At 40.3% G+C, this 12,174-nt stretch overlaps 1 long non-coding RNA gene across 2 annotated transcripts in view; it reads right to left on the minus strand.

Annotated features, from left to right (window-relative positions):
- Positions 1-12,174, minus strand: part of LOC309527204 — a 177,095-nt gene that overhangs the window by 157,264 nt on the left and 7,657 nt on the right. Inside the window, exon 2 of one of the 2 annotated variants that reach the window (XR_014217134.1) lies at positions 7,464-7,934. The exons of the other annotated variant lie outside the window; for it this stretch is intronic. This is a non-coding gene — a long non-coding RNA (uncharacterized lncRNA). Of the gene's footprint in view, positions 1-7,463; positions 7,935-12,174 lie in introns of those variants that run through there. 2 annotated transcript variants of the gene reach the window in all.

Genomic DNA, 12,174 nt, shown 5'->3' on the forward strand with positions numbered 1-12,174 from the left:
AGGAAACAGTGACACGGCAAAATCTCTTATGATGATAGTGCTATTTTTCTAGAAAATGAGGTGCCAGAACTCACTATGAATGCCCCCCTCGTTGTCTTTGAATGGCAATGGAGCCTGCCTGAAAGGTGCTGGAACTGAGTTCTGGCAAGTTCTGGCTGAAAAAAGCCCTGAATTGATAGTATTGTAACTGTAGGCTGAAATAACTGTACTATTCATTTTGCTTGCCTTTGCTTTTGAGATCTAAAGAATCCTTGCAACGTGGCTCAGATGAAAGATAGCCATTTGTTTAAAACATGCAGTCAGTTTTGTGAGAGAACCAGTGACACCGAGAAACTTCTGTCATGCTGGAAAAGGCATTTCCAAATACTTCTATTATGGACTTTTCCAAATGTAGATTGGTTAGTTATATTGGGTACTTGCTACAGTAGTCTTTTGTCAAAAGTAGGCTGGCATTGTGCCTTCCTGAAATATTTACATTTATGGGAACTCTGAGCTCATTTAAGGGGAAAAAAATAGAATGAATGATTCAGTGCTTTACAAAAAACCAAGTTTTACACCATGGTGGAGTTAAAGATGAACAGCAGTGCCAAAAAAGGAACATGGAATTAAGTTGCAGTCATGAATAGCTATTCACAAGCATATAAATTCATGGTTGTATAGTGAGTTCCAAACTACCATCTGGAATTACTTGCTTGGCTTCAATGAGAGAGCTGCAATTTGTTCCAAACACCTCATTTTGGGATTTCCTTAATGTACCAGAAAATAGCAATAAAGTATTTCAGAGCTAGGGGAGGTAGTAAGCAACACTTTCCTCGGTCTTGATTAAAACAAAACTTCTACAGAAGGAACAGCTTGGTTTTAAATCAGCACCTGGATTTTGCTCCATTACTTCCAGATATTTCAAACTACAAGTGGAGGTAGTATAACAGTATAAGAGCAATTTTAAATGTACCACACCTTAAAACAACTATTAAGTTCAGAGATATTTAGGCTGCAATCCTAAGCACACTTGCCACAAGGGAGTAAGCTCCAACTACATGAGATCTACTTCTGGTTAAACATGTTTAGGAGTTTGCTGAACGTGTAAAGTGATTCCACTGAAAAAACATTTTGTTTGAAGTCAGACAAAAGTCCTATCTGCATGTGTGAACTCTTTGCCCCATGTGCAGGAGTGTGACATGGCAAGCCTATTCCCTTCTGCATATACTGAAACCCATCACCAGGCTCTATGGGTCTAGCCACTGAAGCAGACCCACTGAAATTAATGGGCCTAAGTTACTTGTGTCTATTAATTTCAATGGGTCTACTCTGATTAAGGCTAGCACTGGACAGAACCCTATGCTCTGCTACTACTATACACTAGAACATAACATCAGACTGATATTGGTAGTCCCCCCCCCCCCCGCGTGTTATAATCGGTGCTTCCCAAATGCTCAATTTTCATTTATTCATTTATTTGTGGTATTTATAAGTCAACTGATTACAAAACCTCTCGTGTCAGCATTACAGGAAGTTAAAAATCAGTAACTCTACCATAGTGATACAATAAATGTGATGCAGCATAGAAACAAGCTTTAAAAAACTAAATCAATATCAAAGAATGTTGAACAGAACACCAAATTTAAAAGCCCTTGGAAAATAAATAGGGTTTCTATTGGCTCTGAAAGGACATTAAATTAGGCACTAGGCAAGCCATTCAAAGGAGGGCATTTGATAATGGGATGCCATCAGGGAAGAGCACTTGGTTATTTGGAGCATTTGTACCCTGCTTTTCAGGCAAAAGGGCTTCCAGAACAGCTTACATACAAAACAAGACAGTTCCTAACTGCAGGCTTACCATCTAAAAAACATGACACACCTGGGTGAGGGACCCAGAAAAAAACCTCCAGGAAAGTTCTAAGGCTTGGGGTTGGTACACGTGGGAAGAGATGAACCTTCATAAACATGTCCCCAAACAATGGAATGTTTTAAACTTTAAAGGTCAAATTTAGCATCAGATAAATTGTAAGCATATAAAATAGCTTCTTACTGAAATTTTAAAAATGTACTAGGTTGAAACTGTCTGATCATACTTATTCCAGTAACCAAATGCTAGCTGAAAGGTCTTGCATTGCTGGTTGATCATCATATTTTTGCAGGCATGCTGTCTTATGCAAATCAGTTCTCCCAGTAGACTCGGACATGGCTTGATCATTCATAATGGTCATTGATAGCTTATTAAACTGACCATCTGCTCCTCAAAGTATCTTGAATGCAAGTCACATCTACCTGTCAGAGCGAGATCTAAAACTAGTTTTCCATCTGGGAAGGTGTATGACTTCCAAGGTATATCAAATAGCAATTTGAGAAAGAAAATACAGCTGTGATTTGTGTGAGATGGGAAGAAGCAGATTTGGGCTTTCCTTGTTGCTTCTGTTTTTTCTACATACTCTTTTAGAACAGCATTTTTTTGAAAAAAATTTATCCAGGATTAACTAGATGATCTGCACACTTCCTTTAACTGAAAATTGGGACCTCAAATCGCCATATCATTTTCTTTTGGAAGGGCATCTGAGCATCACAGTTAATTAGAGAGTGTGACATAAGTGGATGACGACCCCTTGAACTGCAACGAGTTGCTGACAGTCCACAAGGCTGAAATAGAAATAGCTGTCATTGATGTTTTAATTAGGATTTTGCTAATGCATCCCCTCCCCCAGAATTCTGATGACACAGGTCAAATTATTCTTGTAACCAAACAAGTGAAACTTGGGGTGGGTGAGGGAATTTACCACCTCTGAGAGACGTCTCAGTAGCTTCACAAAAGACAAAAAAAAATCCATTCATCAGGAACATGTGGTGGTGTTTCTTTCCTTCCAGATTTAGGAAGAGCAGATTTGGGTTACCATTGTTTCACCTTGACCGTTATTTTTCCCCTCCCACAATATTATTTATTGTTTGTAAGGCACAACTCTCTATACATTAAGAAAAAATATCATGACAATGAGTAGCATAAAATCAATGGTAAAGTTACATTCATAAAACAACCACAAAATGTGCCACAAATCAGTAGATTAATGTAGTATAGCAACACAACTGGCCCACCCTACAGAGAAAGTCTCAGGTGCCTAAATGTTGATACTTGCCTGATGTTCATTGGAATCAACATTCCAAAATCCCTATTCTTAGTGGACATAGGACAGATCTTGAGAGCATATGACACTGATAAATATGTCTTTCCCTAGGATCAAAGTGACCAGGCAGGCATATATGTCATGAACTGGCAGGACAACAGGGAAGAGGAAGAGGAGGAAGAAGATCCTGGAAAGGGGTGTCACCAGGACTGGGACACACCAGAGCAAGCTGGGGATGGGGAAGGAGAGATTGGTGTAAGAAGTACTCAGAGGATGATGAGGGGATGGTGATCAGTGCACAGGAACCAGAGCAGCAGGACCCATCACCAGAGCTCTATGTTTGTGATGAAATCTTTCCAAAGTCCATGGTGATCCCTGCACTCATTAGCTGCAAAAGACAGCTTGTTGTTTCACCTGATTCTAGCTGCATGACTCTTTTGTATGCCATTAAGAATAAACATGTTCAATAGCAATAGTTGTGGCAATGGGTGGTATCTGGTTAAATTGTTTTCAGAGTAGACCCACTGACATAAATGGACTTAAATTAGTCCAGTGTATGTTCATGTCAATCGGTCTACTCTGAGTATAATTTAGTCAGCTACCACCCAGTAAATTTCTATCCCCATCCCAAGAATGTCGCTGTCTGGATGACTCCCTTAGGTATCTTGGGCATGAATGAGTACAAGATGGTAGAACATAATTCACTCATTGTAAATGCATGCTCATTTTCCTTCACTAACCCAATACTTACTTGAACCTTGAAGATAGAACAAGGTTGCTTTTCTCTATAAAACTGCTAATTTTGTAAACATGGGGAGGGGTTCTATGCAGGACAACCTTACAAACAGGATCTCTCCCATTTCTCTGCCATATTTGGAGCTTCTCCCAATGTTTCATTGCCATCTCTGTAACCAGAACTCTCGGGGGGGGGCATTATGAGGAGCTGTGATGCTAAACTCCTGCACTTCAAAATTTGCCGCTACCCCTTTGAACTTTTGCCTTTGTGAAAACCAAGTTATTTTAGCAAGCTGATGTGTAACCAAGAAGCCAAAAATTTGTTGTTGTTTTTCAAATGACCAGTTTGCATCAACAATTTCCCCAAATATAGCTGTACTGAAATTACACAATTGGAAATCGGTCAAGCTGATGGGTATATTTTTATCTCAAAATTTATTATTTGGGTCAGGCAGTCATCTAGCAGCCCTGTGTGTGATCGTAATTATTGATTTCAGCACTCCAAACGGCTGAGCAAATGGCATATCTAATAGCAAGCGTGTGTGCAGCAGTGAAAGCCAAGGACAGAATAGAATTCAGCATTCACTTACCAAGTTCTGAAAATATGGTTTCAACTCGCCAAAGTTTTTGCACTTACATAAAATTCTGATTTTTGTTTTTAAAAAACATCACTTGAAATATTAAATAAAATATATTATCAAGTAAAAAATGCTAATGTTACTTTTTAAAATATGTAGTCCATACTGGAAATCATACATATACCCACTGAAGGACAATTCACCAGATAGTTCCCCATTAATAGTAGGTGGGTGTATTTTACCACAGAACATTTAAATTACTAATTACTAAATTACTAATCACCTTTGTACAATCAAATTTTAGCTTATTTTGCTGAGAGGTGGACATTTAAAATTGCCATTTCTAATGCATGTAAAATCCTGATCACATGTTAATTTGACTTTATGACTTTAAAGAGACTAGAATTTCCCCCATAATTTCATTTTCTTTTCTTTTTCTCATACTATGTCTCTTTTTCTCTCTCCTTCATACTGACAACTCCAGGACACATTCACCCTAGATCTCTAATAATGGTGTAGGATGGAAGTACACTTATAGCATCTGTGGTAATATCTGTAACATCACGCCTTGGGCTTAGATATTGTTTACAGATCAGTTAGTGGGGTTCTTCACACTTTAAAGTACATAGATGCCCTATATCAACCTCTGGAGGAAAGAATCATAAGCATTTCAAAGTACAGTGCCCCAATTAGGGCTATAGACATTTGAGATGTGTGCATGTTTAATATATGACTAAGGCACTGTGTGTTAAACCACAGAGCCTAGGACTTGCTGATCAGAAGGTCGGTGGTTCAAATCCCCGTGACAGGGTGAGCGCCCGTTGCTCGGTCCCTGCTCCTGCTAACCTAGCAGTTCGAAAGCACGTCAAAGTGCAAGTAGATAAATAGGTACCACTCCGGCGGGAAGGCAAACGGCGTTTCCGTGGGCTGCTCTGGTTCGCCAGAAGCGGCTTAGTCATGCTGGCCACATGACCCGGAAGCTGTACGCCGGCTCCCTCAGCCAATAAAGCGAGATGAGCGCCGCAACCCCAGAATCGGTCACGACTGGACCTAATGGTCAGGGGTCCCTTTACCTTTACCTTTTATTAGTTTTTTAGAATATAGCTACTGAAAGTCAATAAGATGTACAACTCAATCTAAGGAAAATCTGGGGTGTATGAGCAGAGGGCCCTCCCTCCTCCAAATTATCCCATTTTCTATAAGTAAATGTTGCCATTATAATTAAGATATATAGGGGAAGGTCATTTGTGTTGCTCTGGTTCTGCAGAAAAGCCCACAGGGCAAGAGAGATCCATAGTTACAGGACCATGGACAGCTCCAAGTGTATAGCTTGCTCCAACAAAGGTCAAAAGCAAGCTGAGCCTTAACCCTCTGTCCCCAGATAACTTCTCCCAGGCTCCATCCATTGTGGAGAACTTAGCTTGTCTCTGGCCTGAAGAAAGGTACTCCTCTGATCTATGGCCTTCTGTTTGGTGCGTTCTCTGCATCACTGGACCACCAAATGTGGAAGGCATTTGGTTCCTCAGGCTCAGGAGAAGGTCCTGATCCTGTATACCCCAGTGCTATGGGAGGTTTTCTGTGGCCCCTGTATGCCAACCTCAGGCTCAGTAGTCTTCTGACCAGCAGTTGCCTCAGAGCCCTGAACCAAGTAGGCCTAGTCTCTCAGCAGGTAGCTCTGCAGCCTCAGACTCTGTGTCCAAGTCACTGTTGAACGCCAGGGTCGTGGCACTATTCTGCTCAAGAGCTCCATAAAATGTAAAGCTGCTCTGTGCTTCCAGTATTCTGGCAATTAAGTGCAACATCACTGGGATGATAGATAAGGAAGGGAAGCACTGATGTCATGTTTTGTTTCTTCTGTTCTTTGTTCCGACCAAAGAAGGTGGGAGCAGCATCCCCGAACTTCCTCCCCTCGTCAGTTCTAGTGATCGTTATGCTTCCATTGATCTCAATATTTTCCTGGCTTGTGAACTGATTGGCAGCCGCTAACCCTTTCATTTTCTAATTTTCGTAACACTGTCTCTTATTTAAATTATCTATGACATTCAAAAACCATCAAAAACATTGCACGACTTCTATGTAAATGCTTCACTTTCACTTCACAGTCCTCCCAACACACGTAGTACTTCTAGAGTCCGCCACATTTCTGAAGACAGACATGTGTTAATTTGATAAGGGGGACATTTTGTTTCAATGCTAAATGCAGTTTCATACTCTTGAAGGTGTGAACCATGTACATCACCTTGATCTCCTCAGATAAAAAGCTAGACTATAAATGCAATAAATAAATAAATGTATTGCCTCAGAGAAAACAAGGAAAGAGATACACAAAAAGAGGACCTAAGAAGGAATCTGGGATTTTATATCCTAGTGATGAGAGAGAACTGGGGGGGGGGGGAGAGAGGGCTGAAGGATAGTGAAAGGAAGAAATCAAATAACACAACAATATAGTGGGTTCTTTGATGACACAGGTGTCTAGGTTCTCAGAGTAAGGATCCCAGCAGGTTCTCTCTGAAATGAAGAGGACACCTGGGAAACTCAGGATCCTCATCTCCAAGGGCAGGAAGAATTCTAAGCAGGGCTTTATACACCAGAGAGAGATCTTCATTTCAGCCCAGTAGCAAATAGATGACAGCTTTGTTGTATGTTCCCTAATAAGATTGTGTCTTCTGGGATGGAGTTTTATTTGGGGAGGTGGACTCTGTGTGTGTGCTTTCCTGCACAAGCAGCTGTAAATTACAGTTTAATGTATACTCTAGCTGATCTGATGTCATGAAAGCTGGCATTCAGGAGCTCACAGCAGCAAGTCGTTTGATTAGCTATAATTGGAATGAGACCACTAAGTACACAGAGAATAATTTTGCCAAAGCTCTTACCAAGATTCCCATTTAAGAATGGTGGACTTTGCATCGCACCGACGTCAGCACCTCCCTCCATTCCATCCCCCAAGTGAGCCAAACTGTGAAATAATTTTTAAAACTTTAATTGTGTCCTAATAATTAAATGATGTTAGAAGAACAGTGTTCCTGGGGGAGGGTGAAAAATACAGCACTTTGCGTAAGAATTGTGTTTGATTTAAAATTAATTGTGCAGCATGTGTTTTTTTAATATATAAAAAATCTTTGATTAGATACATTCTGCTGAACAGAGTGTAACAATGGGATAATTAGTTCTACAATTCTTTCTTGTAATCACATGGAAACAATAAATTGGGATGCAAAGAGCTTAATTAAACTGATTAACTTAGCTGTTTTGTTCTTATTGGTTTTACAGGACACAAGGTAAAATCTGCCAAAAAGTACAAAGATACGTTTTCTAGGATGCTGTATTAACTCTTATAATGGTTGTAATTAATGGATTTCCAATAATCTCGTTGTCAAGTCTTTTGTTTCTGTTATAATGAGAAATGCATTGTTCACGTATATCTGAGACAAGTTCCAACCAATCCAAGGAGGATAAGACCCTCTTATTCCAAATCAAATGGCATTCTGATAGGCATCATTCCATCTCTCTGTAAACCAGCAAACACAAAATAAACCCTCAGGAATCAGCTCATTCATCAAATAATTAAGAGACTTCTACTTATGACAGTTTACCCTGAATTGTGACTTGTAATGCAAACAGGAATGCAAAGTCATTTCTTTGCCTCAGAGAACATACTCAAAATAAAGCCATCAGAATCTAGATTCTTGGGCAACAATGCAGAAAAACTCTGCTCAGTTTAAATTCCATTAATATCAACAGCATGTTGGTCATTATTAACTATTGTCCCACTGATTTTAATCACACAAGATAGCACAATCCTAAACATGTTTAAAAGTCAGACAGTTTCAAAGAAAACAAATTATAAAATATTTCTGATCTCCACGCACTGCTTCAGCTTTGATGAACATATGCAGAATTTGATTCTAAAGCAGGAATGGGGTCCTTCAGATGTCGTTGGACCACAACTTCTATCAGCCCCAGTCACCAAGGGATGATGAGTGTTGTAGCTCAGCAACATCTGGACTGCCATAGGCTACCCCTCCAGGATTTAAAGCATCAACATACATTGGATTACAAATAATACATATACAGTGGTACCCTGGTTTTCAAACACCTTGGTTCTCAAATGCTGGAAACCCGGAAGTAAGTGTTCCGGTTTTCTAACGTTTTTCAGAAGCCAAATGTCTGATGCAGTTTTCGGCTATTGTTTCTGGGGCATCTGCACCAATCAGAAGCTGAGGCTTGGTTTTCGAACATTTCGGGAGTCAAACGGACTTCTGGGATTAAGTTTGGCGTTTTTGTTTTTGCTATTTATTTTGCGTTTTTGTTTTTGAGGCTTTTTCGGTTAATTTGTTTTTGTGACTGTGTGGAACCCAGTTCAGCTATTGATTGATTGATTGACTGATTGTATGATGTGGAAATGGATAAAAGACCCACATCCAAACAATGACTATCATCAGTGCAGGTAAGAAAAACAATTAATTTTAATTTTTATCATCTACAAAACTGTCTTATTTATTTTATAGTACAGTGCATTGATTATTGCTTTCGTTTTATGGATCAATGGTCTCGTTAGATAGTAAAAATCATGTTAAATTGCTATTTTAGGGGTTATTTTTAAAAGTCCAGAACAGATTAATCCATTTTGCATTACTTTCTATGGGAAAGTGTGCCTTGGATTTGGAACGCTTTGGTTTTGGAACCGACTTCTGGAACAGATTAAGTTTGAGAACCAAGATACCACTGTATGTGTGCTGAGATATGCCAGGGTATTTTGAGGGATCTAAATATCAGCGCAATGGACAGCACCATCCCCCCCCCCCATTTTTTCAAAAAACAAAAGCTGCCTTGGAAGAGTTTCTTGCTTTTGTTTTGCTTCAGAAAGTTTGTGTGTGAGAGAGAGTGCAAATATGGGTTGGATCCATATGTGTGCGAGCAGAACTCTACTCATGGAAAAGTTTTCCTGGTTCCATAATAATGCATATTATTATTATTATTATTATTATTATTATTATTATTATTTCATTTATTTATTATTTATACCCTGCCCATCTGGCGGTGTTTCTCCAGCCACTCTGGGTGGCTCCCAACAGAATATTAAAAACATGCTAAAACATTAATAACTTCCCTAAACAGGGCTGCTTTCAGATGTCTTCTAAATGTCAGGTAGTTGTTTATTTCCTTGACATCTGGTGGGAGGGTGTTCCACAGGGTGGGTGCCACTACCGAGAAGGCTCTCTACCTGGTTCCCTGTAACTTCACTTCTCGCAGTGATGGAACTGCCAGAAAGCCCTCGGAGCTGGACCGCAGTGTCTAGGCAGAACGATGGGCGTGGAGACGCTCCTTCAGGTATACTGGGCTGAGGCCATTTAGGGCTTTAAGCGTCAGCACCAACACTTTGAATTGTGCTTGGAAACGTACTGGGAGCCAATGTAGGTCTTTCAGGACCAGTCTCGGCAGCCCCCCCAGCCACCAGTCTAGCTGCTGCATTCTGGATTAGTTTCTTTCCACTCACATAAGATATCTGTGAACCCAAGCCTTATATCAAAGTACAGAAACATGCAAAGCCACCTTTGAGAGGGTTAGTAGGGGCTGGACAATTACAAGAATGGATGGTGGTAATAAGTTTGGCTAAGTTTGAGAGCCTGTGCTTCAAAGATAATACATGTATTATGGTCTAATTTCCCAGCTGCTATATATTAGCAAAGCTCCACTGAAGTAGCGCAATTTAATCCAATAGAGCGCTGTCAGTTTATGTCAGAGGATTAGTCTTTATCTGTTACCTATCAATGTGTTACATCTGAATGCTTCCCATTAAAAGAAACTGTCTAATCACATTCAAGATTCCATCCTCTTATTTATTAAACACTGGTTTAATGGGTTTTCCAAATTAACGGGTAGAGCTGTGTCCTTTTAAATGTAATGGTAATATGAATTTTAGTTTATGTTAGTAATTGTAAAATCGAAGAAATCCTATCATACTTAATTCTCATTCTCTAGCTTCCCAGAAAAATAATAATGTTCATTCAATGGAACTGTTTAAGATGTAGTTTACATTTCAAAAAGAAATTAGGGGGGGCAGAGTAAAAAAGCTGGAGCGTCATAGACCTCGCAGAAGCCATGGTCTACTGCTTTGCAGAACTGGGCCATGCTATGTTTTGAGGAGCTCTTGTGAGTTCAGTGAGGGCAAGTCTCAGAAGATATGATTGGGGGAAATAATGTTCAGTTCCTCAGCAATTGGCCTATGGGGTGCTGCAGTTCCATATGCCCCTGCCCCCACCATACTTTTAAACATCTATATTCAACTACTGGGTAAAAGGTTTTGGGTGAAGAGGCATCAAAATGCTAAGGAAACCCAGCTCTAGCTCTCATCCTAGGAAACTAGTTACAAGTTCCTGAAGTGCTGTCTGATGTCAATAAGAAACTGGATGTGGTAGGACAAACTGAAACTTAATTCAGGCCATATGAAACTACTACTACTAATAATAATAATAATAATAATAATAATAATAATAATAATAACAACTTATTTAACTTATATGCAGAATTCATCATGCGAAAGACTGGGCTGGATGAATCCCAAGCCGGAATTAAGATTGCCGGAAGAAATATCAACAACCTCAGATATGCAGATGACACAACCTTGATGGCAGAAAGTGAGGAGGAATTAAAGAACCTTTTAATGAGGGTGAAAGAGGAGAGCGCAAAATATGGTCTGAAGCTCAACATCAAAAAAACGAAGATCATGGCCACTGGGCCCATCACCTCCTGGCAAATAGAAGGGGAAGAAATGGAGGCAGTGAGAGATTTTACTTTCTTGGGCTCCATGATCACTGCAGATGGTGACAGCAGTCACGAAATTAAAAGATACCTGCTCCTTGGGAGAAAGGCGATGGCAAACCTAGACAGCATCTTAAAAAGCAGAGACATCACCTTGCCAACAAAGGTCCGTATAGTTAAAGCTATGGTTTCCCAGTAGTGATGTATGGAAGTGAGAGCTGGACCATGAAGAAGGCTGATCGCCGAAGAATTGATGCTTTTGAATTATGGTGCTGGAGGAGACTCGTGAGAGTCCCATGGACTGCAAGAAGATCAAACCTATCCTTCCTTAAGGAAATCATCCCTGAGTGCTCACTGGAAGGACAGGTCCTGAAGCTGAGGCTCCAATACTTTGGCCACCTCATGAGAAGAGAAGACTCCCTGGAAAAGACCCTGATGTTGGGAAAGATGGAGGGCACAAGGAGAAGGGGACGACAGAGGACGAGATGGTTGGACAGTGTTCTCGAAGCTACAAACATGAGTCTGACCAAACTGCGGGAGACAGTGGAAGACAGAAGTGCCTGGCGTGCTCTGGTCCATGGGGTCATGAAGAGTTGGACATGACTAAACGACTAAACAACAACAACAACAACAACAACAACAACAACAACAACAACAACAACAAAATAATGCAAGAATGCTGGGAATGTGGGCTTGGGAGAGCCCATCGTTATTTGAAACTCTTTCCTGCCATATGATGTCCAAAATCTTCCTTAGTGTTACAGTGCATGTAACACTAAATCACCCCCTGAAAATGTGTGAGTGTGTGGATCTCATAAGGTGAGAGCTACTCTGGTCCTGCTGCTGCATTGCTGTGAGCTAAGATGTGGTTTGGTTTAGCATACTGTCCAAGCTTAAGCTTGTGTTTTACATTTTTCCAAACCACAAGCTGCTACCAAAGCTGATGCTTGGGTTTACGACTCATTGTTTGTCTGGAGCAAGGCAAA

This window comes from Podarcis vaucheri (genome assembly GCF_965113315.1).
Source record: "Podarcis vaucheri genome assembly, chromosome: 1".
Classification (NCBI taxonomy): Eukaryota; Metazoa; Chordata; class Lepidosauria; order Squamata; family Lacertidae; genus Podarcis; species Podarcis vaucheri.